The sequence below is a fragment of the Vombatus ursinus genome, unplaced genomic scaffold (assembly GCF_900497805.2).
Source record: "Vombatus ursinus unplaced genomic scaffold, bare-nosed wombat genome assembly UNPS02005236.1, whole genome shotgun sequence".
In the NCBI taxonomy this organism is placed as follows: domain Eukaryota; kingdom Metazoa; phylum Chordata; class Mammalia; order Diprotodontia; family Vombatidae; genus Vombatus; species Vombatus ursinus.
Window position 1 is genome coordinate 8,983,878 of NW_020945014.1, and position 16,635 is coordinate 9,000,512.

Below are 16,635 nucleotides of genomic sequence, written 5' to 3' on the forward strand. Positions count from 1 at the left end.
AAGGTCTCTACAGCCCGTAGCTGATGTTGTGCCATAGAGAGTAGTCATTACATTCTACTAATGAAAACCTCAAACCTTCAAAATAAAACTTAGGATAAAACCCTGAATGATTTACTCATGTTGCATCCACTAAAACCTACTCTGAGTCCCATCATAGCATGGAGATGATCCTATGCCTTTGTAGACTACAGTTAAGTCCTACTAAACTGGAAGTGGCCCCGAAACTGTCAACAAGTGAATTTTGGTACTACAATGGCAGTCAGGTGGCATAGAGTCCTGGGCCTAGAGTCAGGAAGACGCATCTTTCTGAGTTCAAATCTGGCCTCAGATACTTACTAGTTATGTGACCCCGTACAAGTGACTTAACCCTCTTTGCCTCAGTTTCTTCATCTGTAAAATGAATTGTAGAAGGAAATAGCAAACCACTCTAGTATATTTGCCAAGAAAACCCCAAATGGGGTAACAGAGTCAGACACAGCTGAAAAATGACTGAACAAAATGACTAATGAAGATAATCTATTAAAACATAGAGAAACTGAGAACTATGTCATCATAGAGAACACCCACACCACTGAATACATGAATCTTTTGGAATATCGAAGAAAGGAGACAAATCCCTCAACATAATTACAAGACTCAAGAAGCCCATACTTTTTGAAAATGTGATTTTTAGTAATCAGCACATTCATTGAGATTCTATTCAATAACCATCACTCCTAGAGTCAATATTAAAACCATAAAGTTCTCAGCTCATTACTGTGAACACTGTTCACTTGAGAGAGTCTCACTTCAATCCAATTAGTCCATATACCTTAATCTCTTCAGCATAGATTCCTGGGGTTTATTTGTTTTAAATTAGACACAACTCAATAACATCTAATTCAAAGTGGTTCATTACTATATAAATCAATAGGAATCAATTAAGATCAATGAAATTTTTGCTAATGGCAAGTCTATTCTCGCCACTGTATAAGGATTCTCAAGTAGTAGATTGCCATTGTGGAGTCTGGGACCTACATTTGCCTACTAATGACACACTTAATCACCTAAGCAAGAAAGGTCATTTATTGAAAAACAAACACAGAGAGCAGTTGGCATCTTAAACATGTTATACAACCATTGACTAATTAATTGGCACAACACCCTTGAGAAATAAGTAAAATCTCAACCGCCTTTAATAATAAGACTGACTCATTGAATGTTGAATGACTTTCCATATGGCTTTGATGATGCCAAAGTCAGAATCCAATTTAGAAGTAGACTTCCAGGCCAATGGATGCAACCACAGGAAAGATCAGTGAAATAGTAGAATCCCATCAGGACCCAAATACGCTCATTCCATTCCAGTTCTTTCTTCAAGGGGTATCAGACAAGAAACAGAATTGTCTGTTCCTTTCTTTGGAGATTTCCATTCCATGAATGCATAATATTGATATCTATCACTTATAGAACACTTTAAAGTTTGCAAAATTATTTGTTTTTTTCAATTGATCCTCACAATCCCATCAGTGCACCCACTCTAAATCAAGTTTTTCTTTTATCCAACTAAGATCTGTCTTGCTTTGACTAAATTCCATTCCTTCTTTGATTTACTCTGCTTTTGGAGAATAGCTAATTGGCATTGCTCACAGGAAGAATACATAGTTAGAAAGTCTCTCAAGTTTTACTTTACAACCTCTCCTTGCTTCTCTAAGGATATAGATTTCAATAATTCTAAGATGCATGATTTCATCAGCAAGAGTAATCGTTTTACTGATGCAGATTGGAACTTGCTATACGCCTTAGCAGACTATCTTCATAAGCTTCTGTTGCTAAAGAAATCCATGACTCTGCCACCAACCTGATGAAGGAGCTCTATGGACATAACTATATAGGACCAGAGAGAAAAAAGCTCTAAATACAATTACCACATGACCAGAAAGTGGTACCTTATAGGAAGAGGAATTACAAGGCAGTATCAAAAGTATCCTTCTTTCTAGAAATAAGCTGTTCATGAATAGGTTAAGATGCTGTAGAAGGGATGTTATAGAAGGAATTTTAGTGTGGAGTGTGAAATTGGACTAGTTAACTTTGAGGATCTTTCCAAATATCACACACACACACACACACACATCCAGTGTCTGACAAATAGTAGCTGCTTAATATGTTTATTGAATTGAATTGAAAATCTTAATAGTTTTTCTGTAAGTGCTGACTGAAACACCTGAATGCTATTTAAGTTGATTTTATGACAGTCACAAATAAATTTTATGTATATGCACATATATGTGTGCACGTGTGTTTGTGTATGTATGCTGTTCCAAGGGGACAGGAGGGGAAGAGAGCAGAGAGTAGGAGAGGGGAAGGGAGGACAGAGCAGGAGAATAGATTACCAACTTGGTAGGAACATCAAGAGCTGGGTTTCTCTATATACACACAAACATACACACAAATTTGATAAGTGAATTTCAATATAATAGATTTCCTTTCTAATTCTATAAATTTTATTGTATACATTTAAAAGAATTATTCTGAGATGGACTCCAGAGGCTTTGCCAGACTTCCAAAGGACCTATGACACATACATACAAAATTTAAGAATATTTACTGTAAAGAAATGAGGGAAAAGTTCCTGGGTTGTGATATTCAGAAGAGACAGTGAAGGTTCCATTTGTTTTGGGAAAGCATGACTCTGGTTGTGAGCATCTTGGGACAAAACACTTGCTTAAAAGATGATTAAGGGAGACAATCAATGGAAGATCACTGTCTGAACTAAGGATATTTGGATTTGCATTCCAGAAAGAAACCTTTTCTAGTTGCATGATCCTAGGCAAGTTGCTTCATTTCTCTGAGACTCAATTTCCTCATTTGTAAAATGAACATAACTGTGTGTGTTTAACCAGAATTGTGTTTTTATTGATATAGGCAACTTCCAAAGAAGTAATTAACTCTGCCAATGTTGATCAGCACCTTCCCTGAAACTTCTCATCTTAGGGAGTTCCCTGGGGCACTTAAAAGTAAATTGACTTCATCAGGATCATAAAGCCAGAATGTGTTAGCATCAGGACATGAATCTAGGTAGTGAAATCAAGGTCATTTTTCTATTCACTTCACCTTGCTGCTTTTCAACATGGAGAAAATAATGTTTTCAAAGTACTTTAAGTACCTTTTGAGTTTGCATTAAGAAGATATTTTATAAACCAGAAAGGATTATATAAAAATTCCTGACAAATGGTCATTCAGCTCCCACTAGACTATCTCTAGTGTGAGGGACCGCTTTGTTTCTCAGAGTAGACCATGGCACTTGGAAACAGTTGAAATTTGGAAGCAAAATGGCCTAATATCAAGTCAGAATCTGTTTGTCATTCAGGGCTGTGGAGCCAAGCAAAGCTTGTCTAATGGCTCCTCTCCATGGCAACCCTTTAACTATTTGAATAATACTTTGATTATTCCCTTAATTTTCTTCTCCTGGCTTCTCATTCCCATTTTCTTTAACTTATCCTTGCATAACATGATTTCTAGCTTCCTCCCTACCTTTTTCACCCTTTTCCAGATGACCAAGTAATGTCTTTCCCAAAATATGGAATCCCAAAGTAAACAAAATATTTTAGGAGTCATCTAACACAGAGTACAAAATACCATCTGTATTCTGGACATTGCATCTCTCAATGAAGCCGAAGTTGGCATTAGCTTTTTTGCCTGTCATGTCACATTTTTGATTCAATTCCACAAATGTATTAAATACCTACTGTGTGCTGGACTTGTAGTTTACCAAAATTTCCAAATTTTTCTCCTCAAAACAATTAGAAAAATAACATATCTTATTGCTTACCTTCTGGGGGTGGGAGTGAGGAGAGAGGGATAGAATGTGGAACTCAAAACTAAAAAAGTGTTAATTTTAACATATAATTGGGGGGGAGTTATACACACACACACACACACACACACATACATATAAAATTAAAGAACAAAAATAAGAATACCAACCACAACAAACATCTCAATCTTGTATTTACAAAGTAGATGTTTCAGCCCTGTTCAACAGAGTATTTAATCTCTATTCACTTTAATCATCTTAGATTCAGCACACCGTTCTAGTCTATTGAGAACTCTTTAAATCTTGCCTCTTTCATGCAATGTGTTTGCCACCCCAATGCTTTCTGCTTTCTTTGAATTTGATTGGCAAGCCATCTACACCTCCATCTAAATCATTAATTTGTTGTTTTTCAGTGAGTGTCTAAAGATGATTTGAACTCAGGTCTTCCTGACTCCAGGTCAGCACTCTATTCACCTGGCTGCCCTAAAGCATTAATAAAAATTTAAATAGACGGGGCCAAGGACTTTGCTTTAAGTTTGTTCTAAGCAGTTAAAGACTATTCTTTGGAACCAGTCATGCTACCAATTTCAAAGCATTTGTTTTGCCCAATGTCCCAGAAGAGGAAACTGAGATAAACAGAGATTAAATGATTTGACCATGGTCACATAGCTAAAAATGTTTGAGGCTGGATTTGAATTTAGGTCTTCCTGACACTATTGGCCCCTCAGTTGACTTTGAGCAAGCTGACCTTCAGCAAGTCTTCATTGATTCAAGTTTCTCCTTCGCAAAATGAGAAGACTATATGATCTCTATGGTTTCTTTTATTTCTGACATTGTTTTCTAACATCCTGTCTTCTAAGATTTTTTTTTCAATTTTAATAGTTCTATTCTTTATGATGAAGAAAATTCACGTTGGATTGTCTATGTAAATCTATTCATTTCCTCAGACCCCAATTTTTGAAGGTCAAGCAGTTTCTGAAGGGCATAACTGAAGATAATTACTCTCAGCCTCCAAGGCATCTGCTTGGCAGGGCCCATGGCTTCTGTTTACCCCATAAACACAAGCCAGATCGAGCTGAGGCCCACTCCAAGGGATGTCCTTAGCTTTTTCCTAACATGCTCCCTCCCAGCTTCCCCACTACCCTTCCTAACAATGAAGTAATAGAGAAGAGGAATCTGGATAAGGGTGCTGGGTCTGAAGTCAGGAAGACCCATCTTCCTGAGGTTGAATCTGGCCTCAGACACTTCCTATCCATGTGACCCTGGGCAAGTCACTTAACTCTGTTTACCTCAGTTTCCTCATCTGTAAAATGAGCTGGAGAAGGAAATGGCAAACCTTTCTAGTACCATTGCCAAGAAAACCCTAAATGCAGTGACAAAGAGTTGGATGAGATGGAAAACTACTGAACAACAACAACTAGAACTCTTAGTTCACCTCCTCATTAAAATGTCTACCAATCAGGGTTGCTTTATATTTGCAGGGGAGGTACAAATGATGTACTCTGAAGCTAATCAGAAGGAAAACACACCTAGGTATAAAAGACACTTTTGGCCCTCTTGTGGTCTTTTGGTGCAAACAGAGGCTAGCCAATAAGACTCTTTTGTTATCAGGCTACATTCCTTGGTAATAAAAGATATCTCATTTAGAGTATTGCCTCAGTCTGTTCTTTATTAAATTCCAAGCTGCTACAATAGAAAATATTCTATTTAATAAACCCCTTTCCAGCTCTACCATTCTTCAGTTCTATGTATTTCTAAGAAATATTAGAAAACAAAGCATAGAGTTCTGGTTAGAAGAATATTGGAATATTTTAGTATTGTGTTAGCAAGTTTCAGTTACTTTAAAAACCTGAATGACAAAATTCTGGGTCCCTTGTTCTTCAGTTCCTTTAGATATAAATTGCTTCAGTATCAATTTATCTTAAAAGTGTAATACTAAAAGTATTTTAGTATTTAGCTTCAAAGAAAGGTATTGATTGTTCCTTTAGATCTCTAAGGCAATAAGTGGACTGTGCTAGTACAGTTGATGCAGAAAATCAAGTGGGACTGACCTTCCTTATGAATGTACCATTTAATATATGAAGAACCTCCCCCTTCCCCTTCCTTCCTGGAATACTCTTCCTCTTCATCTCAGGCTGTTGGATTCCCTGGCTTCCTTTAAGTTCCAACTTAAATCTCATCTTCTACAGAAAGCCTTTACCAACCTCTCTTAATTCTAATGCCTTTCCTCTTTTACATATTTTCCTTTATATAACTTGTTTGTACATATTTGTTTGCTTGTTGTCTTCTCCATTATATTACGAACTCCTCGAATACAGGTAATGTCTTTTGCCCCTTTTTGCATCACCAGGGCTTAACACAGGGCCTGGAACATAAGAAGTACTTAATAAATGCTTATTGACTATACTGGGCAATGGTCTGATGGGGAATAAACAAGAGAGACCATGGGCCTAGGCTACCATGAGTAATAATTTAAATTTGTTTTTTATTTATTATTATTTTTTTTATCAATGTTGAGGTAATTACAGCTTGGGAATAGAGTAGTAGCTGTTAACATAAGAAAAACTCAGTTCAAATCCTACCTCTCTTCTTAGACAGTTTCTCCTTTGCAAAGCATATGGTCTGAGGGACTATGGGACTTCAATACTTTGTTCTCTCAGCAATTTTTTTTATGAGATTCCCCTATATCAGTGAAGTTACCAATCTAGTCCGTGTTCCTTTTTATACTTGCAGATATTTAGTCTGAGAAAAATCCCATTCTCTATAGCCTGTAGGTTTTTATTTTCTGATAAGTCAAGTTGCTATCAGGATCCCAGGACCTCTGATTGGAAATGTACATTAACTTTTGACATGTGAAAACCACAGAAACAGTAAAGGGTTCTGAAGAAGTTATGTAGAAATCAATTTTCACTGAACTTATGACACAAAGTAATTAATCCTTTTTTAATAATATGGGGTACTTTGTAACCTAGACCTCAAGATTTTTATGGCATAGACCAAGAGACAAGAATTAAGAAAATAAAATCATGAGTTTCAGTGCAGAAAGGTTCTCTATTACAATAACCCCTCATTTTACAAAGGAGAAAACTTATATCTAGACAGGTTAAGCCATATCTCAACAACCTTACCATTGTACGGAACCACACACAACAAAGGAATGCAAATGCAGAAACAAAATTTAAGGTATACTAGCCAGGAACACCAGTCTCTCTAAATTGTAATGTTCTCCATTCTATCAAGAAAATCAAGCCTACAGTTCCAGAATGTAGGACAGATGAGCAAGGTAAGACCGGAAGATGTGGCCCTTCCTTGATTTTACCTATAGCCTGAGAGACAATTTTAGAGTGAAAGAGATTAATGCAACCATCAGTGCTCTTGGCAGGAGCTGTTTTCTTTCCTTAAAAAAAAAAAAGTAATAATAATAATTTAAAAGGCATTTAGCAAGCTAATTTGCATAGTGGATAAGTAACTGCATTTGGAGGCTAGGAAACCTGAATTTAAATCCTGTATCAGACACTTACTAACTGTGTGTCCCTGGTAGGTCATTTAACTTTTCTCAGCCTGTTTCCTCATCCGTAAAAAATAGCATAATAGCATCTACTTCACAGGGTTGGGTGAGGATCAAGTGAAATAACATGTGTAAAGCATTTGTGATTTTTTAAAGCATTATAGAAATATTAGATAGCTCCCATGTAATCAGAAAAAAGTAGAATACTATTCCAAACAAAAGGATATTTTATGCCTGAACACCCCCCCCCCCCCCCCCACAGGACCTGATGTGCACCCACAAAGGTTTTCTCTCTCTGTCTCTATGTCTCTCTCTCTCTCTCTCTCTCTCTGTCTCTCTCTCTCTCTCTCTCTCTCTCCCTCCCTCCCCCTTTTTCTCTCTCCTCTCCCTCCCCTTCAGCGACTTAGTCTTGATTGCTACCTACTACACCCCACTCCCGCTTACCAATATTAGGATTAGATTTGATCTTCTCAACCCTAAAAAGCAAAACTAAGAACAAAAATTGTTGTCATTGTTGTTGTTCATCCTTCATTTTCAAGGAGGAACAATGACATCATGAGGGTGATGTGTTGACTTGTGCATGAATTAGATTTAAATGAGGCAGAGCCATGCAGTTATCAACCTCACTCTCCTCCACAATCATCAGAGTCCAGGGGCAAGACACAAGTCAAGACAAGTGTTCGGCCTGGGATGTAGTGGTTGACTTTAGCTTTTCTAAATTATGTTCTTTCCCAGATCTCAGGTTGTCCAGGAACAATAAAATTGAAGAGATGCACATATGACTAGAATAGGGGGAGAAATAGCCTAGTAATCAAAAATGTCTAATAGTGGAATGGGGTTGTCTCAGGAGGTATGGAGTAGGTTTCCCTTCCTGGAACTCTTCAAGTGAAGTACGGGTGATTAATTATTATTATTTCTTTTTTGCAAAGCAATGGGGAGAAGTGACTTGTCCGGGGTCACACAGCTAGTAAGTGTCAAATGTCTAAAGCCAGATTTGTGCTCAGTCTTCCTGAATCCAGGGCCAGTACCCTATCCACTGCACCATCTAGCTGCCCCAAGGGTGATTAATTCTTAGGTATAAGAGATCTAGAATTACTTGGAAGATATCTCACTACCCTCATTTGACATATGAGGAGGGTGAAGCCCAATAGGGTAAGTGACTTACCCAAGGTCACATAGAAAGATACAGAACTAGGATTTGGTTTCAGGTCCTCTGACTCTTTATATAGTGTTCCTTTAGTGAACCATGCTGCCTCCTAGTTAAAGGTTGGGAAAGATGACCAAAGTCCCTTCTATGGCAGGTCTTAGAGACTACAATTCTATAATCTTGAAAGTCTTACTCTAAATCCACATATTTACTGTTCACGCTGAACTCACTGGACTCTAATTTTTCTGGATTCTTGGTGGAGCTTCCTGAATGTAAATGTTGGTTTGTCATTCTGAGATATTCTTGTGTTTCTCTGGGATGACCAGAAATTAAGAACTCCTAGAGCTTCTAAAACCTAATATCCTCCCCTGACTTCTCTCTTTCTCACACTATCATTCTACAACCTCTAGAAAATAAAAAAAGGGAAATCATTTGACCAGATGAGTAAGGATGAAGGTTCATGGCTTCATAGTTTGCTAACTTTGAAGACTGTTGTACAAAAATATGTGATTTCTAGCTAGGAGACAGGTTTAATCACAATTCTAACCCTTGCTATGTGGCTCTGGATAAGTCACTCAGCCCCTCATTTTTCTCATCTATAAAATGTGGATAATAATATTTACATAAACTACCTCACAAAGATGATGTAGAAAACATACTTTATGAGCCTTAATTGACACTTTTGTAAAAACTTTTACACTCTAAAAATATGAGTGATTGTGATTACTATTAAACTGCTCAATAAATATTTATTGAATGGAAGAAAATGAAGACTCTCATAGCTAAAGTTCTTTTTTGTCTTATCACTCAGAGAACTTAAGATCCCAGTTCATTTGTCAATTATAATCTGATTGATCCATATGCCTGTATTACTCTCCTCCGATTAATTCAGATGGGCCCTGTTCTGCCTGATGTTTATATTTGTCTGCACCAATATCACTAATGTAGTCATGTTTTAGCACTTTAATAACTAAGCGAATGAATTAAAAGGAATGAATTGCTGAGTGGAAAGCATTCGTTAAGAGAAACCTCTGTGCCAAGAGCCAAGAACTATTGAGAAAGTCTCTATGCTATAGGACAAAGTCTATAGGACAAAACACATATGTATAACCATTACATGTGTGTAAATGTATATATGTGTATGAGTAGAGCACTGGGCCTGAGGTCAGGAAGACCCGAGATCAAATGTGGCCTCAGACACTCAGTGGCTCTGTGCTCCTGGATGAGTCACTTAAACTGTTTGCCTTAATCCACTGGAGAAGGAAATGACAAACCCTTCTAGTATCTTTGCCAAGAAAACCCAATACCGAGTCACAAAGCACCAGACATGACTGAACTACTCAACAACAAAAAGAATCGATCAACATTAATATATTATTGTAATTTATTGCCTAATACATTAAAATATTATTATGTAACAATGTATCATGATATGTAATATGCTGTTATATGTCATAATACACCATAGATATTATTGATCGTATGTTAATATATTTGTTATGTGTAATATTATAATATACTCTGGATCAGGCCTGTATAACCTGTAGCTCGCAGGACACTAATGGCCCTTGCCACTTTCAGCATGCCAAAGGATTTCAAGTGGTCTGTGAAAAATGTAGAGAAAAACATCCTTTGTATGTAGAGGAAATCCTTTGATGTGCCCCAAGTGGCCCGCAGACTATAAACAGACTGCAGGCCACAGATTATGTAGACCTGTTCTAGATTATAACCTAATTATATACATTAATCAATTAATTATATGAATTATAATACAATTATACAATATATTATATTAATTTATCAATCAGTATATTAACATAATCTATACTATGCTGTATTATGTTATAATACATAATACATTGTTTTTGTTTCAGTCATTTCTGACTCTTTGTGACCCCATTTGGGGTTTTCTTGGCAAAGATACTGTAGTGGTTTGCCATTTCCTTCTCCAGCTCATTTCACAGATAAGAAAACTGAGGCAAATGGGATTAAATGATTTTTCCAAGGTCACATAGCTAGTAAGTATCTGAGGCCACATTTGAACTCACGAAGATGAGTCTTCCTGTCTTAGAGCCCAGCATTCTATCCAATAAGCCACCTAGCTGCATAATACATTACATATCATTATACATTATCTATCATAATTAATTGTAGTTATGATATGATATATTATAATATATAATGATCTATATATAACATATATGTGTAGACATATGTTCATAAACAAACAAATGAATGAAAGATAACATGAAAATAAAACATTTTAGGCAGTTATATTCCTGTGCTTTTCTAAATTCCAAATATAAAAATTTAAAAGTGCAACTATCACTTCTCTTGGGGAGCATACTTTCTAATAGTAGGAGGCACCATATATAGAAGATTATTGGCTAGCATAGGAAATTTCGTCTGAAATAACACATGAATGTTGAATGGAGAGAAAAGGACAATGCATATAAAAACCCTTTCCATAAGTAATGGCACTATTGATTGGGTTATCATGCACAAAACAAGAAGTATTAAAAAAAAAAAAGCTGGGAAGGGTTTGGGCAGACAACAAAATGACAAAATGATGATCTGGAAAAGGATAAGTAGCTGGGATTTGAAACGTGGCCTGGTATGTGGAAAGCTAGATATAATATTCTCGATGAGTTTGTGCTCATTCACTCACCAATCAAGTCATCTCAGCTCTTTGACATAGTTCCATAGTTAATTCATTCCTCCCAGTCAAGATCTCTAGAGTTGTGGTCTAAATGAGTGTATTCTAGTTAGGGATAGAATGAACAGCCCCAGGGCAGCCAGCAAGATGGCCCCAGTGTACATTTGGAGTGATTCTTATTGAGATTATAATTTAAATTAGTTCTCTTATAGAGCAGCAACTTTGAATTTTCTTTTCTCACTGCAGTTGAGAGAATATAACCAACCTCACCAAGGCCTGACACCACCTTTGTTTTTCTCCCCCTTCATGTTGACAAACAAATAAAATATGATTCCGTGTGAAATTAAATGTTCCTACTAGACTCAATTCATTGATGACAACCTCAATTTTCACTCCCTATTTGCACTGAATTATATCTTGCTCTAACTAGTCAGCAGGGCCAGTAAGATCAGGAGTTCTCCCTGCTCCTATAAAGTTGGCAGAAGTACCTTATACGGGAAAAGGAAATGGACCCTTCCTGTCTGAACTTCTCCTCCATTTACTTCAGTTGGCTGGTTCTGACAAATGTTATAGAGGTTCTATATTCACTCCATGACTACTCAGTGGTCATTCTGCCCATGCTTGCCGTCCATGCAGCCTACATTAGCACATTTGTATTTTGTAGTGGCTGGAGAGTTGACCTCACAGTCAGGAAAACCTCACTTCACACTTTACCTTTGAAACATACTGTTTGTGTAAACCTGATCAAATCTCTAAACTTCTCAGTGCCATGTGCAATTCTATCAGTTGAAAAATTACAGCCAGTTTCTGATGTGCATTGGTTGAGGAAGCCTTCTCAGCAAATGTTACCTGTACCAATGAAATGACATCTATTATATGTATGGATGGTTTTATGTAGGTGTTTATATATTATATACACGTGTATGTATATGTACACATACATATATGTACATTGTATATATGAATGTGTATATATATATATATATGTATAATAAACAAAATTTTCTCTACTAATGTCGTCCTCCAACACCTCACCATGACATAGAAATGACCTTAAAGGCTAAAGCCAGCCAACACAAACTCAAACAGGAGTTACAAAGCTGTGAAGACTTCAGCTATGGACCTGGATATGTTCTGGTGATGTACTATAATAGCTAACAGTGAGAAAATCCCTCTCAGGAGGTTGGCCATCAGGTAATGGTTTTTGTTCGTTTGTTCCCACAATAACTCACAATAACTCACAATAACTGTTTGGGAAGGGATTGAAATGTTGTAATTCACAAAAGGAGCATCCACACTGGTGAAATCATGGATTCTTGAAGGATTGAAATTATGATTGAAGATTTATTTGTAATCATTTGCATATGCTACTCTAGTATCCTTGTAAAATATATTTTATTAACAATATTCTCACTAGAGTCCTCCCCTCCCCCAATTAGCCTTAGTTTCAGTAAAGGAAAAAAACAGTATATGAGAAAAAAAAGATAACTATTGATAGTATATATTTATATAGCTCTTTAAGATTTAGAATGTGATATCCCTTGATAGAAGAGGAAACTGAGACGCAAAGTAAATGGCTTGTTAGTAGCCGCAAAGCAATACTGGGTCTCAAAACACAGATCCAATTATAAGTTTCAAAGGACAAAAAAATAAAACAAAGAAAACAAAAGGAAAGGGGGACTATTTAAGCCAAAGGAATGAATACACTCTTGATACAGAGATTTTAATATTCATAAATGGAATGGATGGTTGGGTGGAGGGGAAGGATTTTTTCTTTTTTGTCTTTATGTTGAATTTTGGTATAATACTAGGTCAAAGCAAGGACAACTCCATCCATTTCCCTTACACTGCAGTCTGATTAAGTGTTTCATGGCCCCACTCCTACTGGAACATGCTTCTGTGGAAAAGACAGATTTTTATAATCACAAAAGGAGTAGTTGCCCCAGGCTCCTTGGGTTTCAGGGGTCCTCAAATTTCATTTTGCATTACAAATCATATTATAAGTTTTGACCCTATGGTTCAGAACTTCTAATTTCAAGGTGTGCAGGGACACAAAGTCATATTGTGTGTGTGTGTGTGTGTGTGTGTGTGTGTGTGTGTGTGATTTGTTCTATATATACGCATACGATTTATTCAATTCATACACATATATACATATGTGTATGTGTCTATGTGTCTATGTATATATATGTATATACACACTATCTATCTATCTATATATATCTATATACATACACACACACATATATTTTAAACCCAATTCAAACACATTGAAATACTGGAAGATGCTTGAAATACGAACACCTAGACCTTTGTATTTTTTCTAAGTGCTCCTGCCTAGTTTTGAACTCTAACCTTTCATTTCAAGATTTGTTCAACTCCCTCAGTTCCTTGCTCTCTGCTGCAGGCCATATCCCAATCATTTGTCAAATGTCAAAACAAGCAGGTGGTCACTCTGGTTAATGGCTTCATAACCTCTGTTCTTCAGTTTACTTTGGTTTCACATGGGCAATATTGACAATGTGCTTTTGGAAACTAAAGCTATATTTAAGACAACTTAAAGGAAGGGGGAGGGAAGCCCTAACGAGAGTGTAAAAACAAATCACAGGCAAGAGATATTTCTCTGTATTCCTAGTGGAAATCAAAGTGGAAATGTAAAAACATGTCAAGTTTGCTTGATAAATACTGTGCAATAGTCCTTTCTCCACTTCTACCTGTTCAGATTGCTATTTGTTTAGGACCCTAGGCATAGTGAAGGGAAAGGTTTGGAAGAAGATAAGTCAAGCATCATAGCAGGAATAGAAATTAAACACTCTATATGGTAGAGGTGTGTGGGAGGGTGGTACTGGTCATAGGGAAATTCAGAGAATACTAACAAAGGTAGTAGAACAAAGACTCCAGATTTCCATTGGTCCAAACAACTTCAAGAATCCTGTGACATATGGATATCACAGCATTTTAGAGCCAGAGAAGGATATTGAACGTAAAATATAAAATATCTGAGCAGTAAAAGAACTTTTAGATTATCTAGTCTAATAGATTTGGGAAGATGTCCCATTTAAGAATTTGTTTTGCTGAAGTATGTATGTTTAGGATGAGTGTTTTGGTTTTCCTTTTAATTTATTTGCTGATTTTTGTAAAGGGGCAGTAGGAGAGATAGATTTTTTAAAATCCATATAAAATAAACACACCTTTAAAAATGAAAATAAGCTAATTTGGCAAAAAAAACAAAAAACATTCAGGTGGGAAGGGCATGTATTCTAGGAACATGGAAATGCCAGTACAAAGGTAAGGAGTTAGGTAATGAAAGGTCCTGTATAAGGGACAGTAAGTATAGTTTGGCTGGAATGTGTAAAGGGATGCAATTTTTAATAAGGCTGAAAATGTAGGATGAAGCCAATTTGTAAAGAGATTTAACTGCCAAGTAGAGAAGTTTATATTTAATGCTACATGTAATAAGACATAATTAACATTTTTATATAAGTGAGTGGAATCACTTCTATAGTTGTGAGGGGAGACTTAAGGAAGAGAGACAAATAAGGAAACTATTACTACATCCATGAGATATAATTTATCCTTGTCTGCCTCCTCCTTTCTTCTCCCAGGACAATCCCTTTTCACCACTTAATAGGATTTTTTATCATCACATCCAAGTCAATCTAAACCTACACCCTCTGTCTAAGTATACTCCCTTTTAAATGTCATAATTACCTTATAGTTCTTAAGAGTTACAAGTGGTGGGGCAGCTAAGTGGCGCAGTGGATAGAGCACCAACCCTGAAGTCAGGAGGGCCTAAGTTCAAATCTAGCCTCAGACCAAACATTTGACATTTACTAGCTGTGTGGCCCTGGGCAAGTCACTTAACCCCAATTGCCTGGAAAAAAAAAGGAGTTAGAAGTGTCATCTTCCCTTGTAACATCCTTGTAAGGATGTAAACAGTTTGCCCTTATTAATGATAATATGTTGTTGTTGTTATTTCTTTCCTGTTTACCTTTTTATGCCTCTCTTGAGTCTTGTATTTGAAGGTCAAATTTTCTGGTCTTTTCATCAGGAAGGTTTGGAAGTCTGCTATTTGGTTGAATGTCCATCTCCTTCCCTGAAAGATTATGCTCAGTTTTGCTGGGCAGTTGATCCTTGGTTGTAATCCAAGCTTCTTTGCCTTATGGAATATTGTGTTCCATGTCCTCTGATCTTTTAATATAGAAGCTGCAAGGTTCTGCATAATCCTGACTGTGGTTCCATGATATTTATTTATTTTTTTCTTTCTGGCTACTTGTAGTATTTTCTCCTTGATCTGGTAATTTTGGAATTTGGCTACAACATTCCTTGGCATTTTCAATTTGGGATCTCTTTCAGGAGGTAATCAGTGGATTCTTTCGATGACTAATTTATCCTCTGGTTCTAGGACCTCAGGGCAGTTTTCTTTGATGATTTCCTGAAAGATGTTGTCCAGGCTCTTTTTTCATTATGGTTTTCAGGTAGTCCAATAATTTTTAAATTGTCTCTCCCAGATTTATTTTCCAGATCACTTATTTACCAATAAGGTATTTTATGTTTTCTTGTATTTTTTCATTCTTTTGTTTCTGTTTGACTGATTCTTGCTCTCTCATAGTCATTAGCTTCCACCTGCTCCATTCTAATCTTTAAGGAATTGTTTTCTTCAATTAGCTTTTGTACCTCCTTTTCCATTTGGCTCATTTTACTTTTTAAGGAATTCTTCTCTTCAGTGAGTGTTTGTGCCTCCTTTTCCATTTGGCCAATTCTACTTTTTAAGGACCAGTTTTCTTCAGTTAATTTTTGTCCTTTCTTTTCCAAGCTGTTGACTCTCTTGCATACCTCTCATTTCCTTTCCCAATTTTTCTTCTACCTCTCTTATCTGACTTTTAAAATCCTTCTTTTTTTTCACATTTTAATTTTCTTTATTATTCAAAAAACATATCCTTTTTATTTACTTTTTTGACTCTGTGCTTGTGCCTTCAACACCTTCACAACAATTTTCTTTTCATCAATCAGGAAAGCACTCTTGATCCTGTCATGGACACATTTTTCAAACATGGAGCCACCATAAGCCCTGCTGACATGCTTTTTTGTCTTTGACAGCTTCATAAGAACTTTAGGTCTCACTGCACGAACACCTTGAAGTCTTCCTGGGCACACACCACAGGTTGATTTTGGTGCTTTCCCAACTTTCTTGGTGTAAAGGTAAACAATTCTGTTACCTGGGGTTCGTGACAGCCTAGTTTTGTTGGAAGCTGTATTGTAGGACAGCCTACGGCCCTATGTCAGATGCTGAACCATTTTTAATTTCTGTTAGGTCTGCCACCAGAAGAGGGCTAAAATCTTTCTTGAACTCTTCCAAAAAGGCTTTTTGGGAGTGACACCAGTTCATATTCCCCTTTGAGTTTTTGGATGTGGGTATATTGACCATGTCGTCCTCTTCTGAATTTGTGCCTTGATCTTCCCTTTCCTCATAGTAAGAATCTATGGTCATTATCTGTTTCTGCTTTTTGTGTGTGGTGTTTGCCTAT

At 36.6% G+C, this 16,635-nt stretch overlaps 1 pseudogene; it reads right to left on the reverse strand.

Annotated features, from left to right (window-relative positions):
* Positions 1–16,011: 16,011 nt before the first annotated feature.
* Positions 16,012–16,405, reverse strand: LOC114030524 (annotated as a pseudogene).
* Between the last annotated feature and the right edge of the window lie 230 nt (positions 16,406–16,635).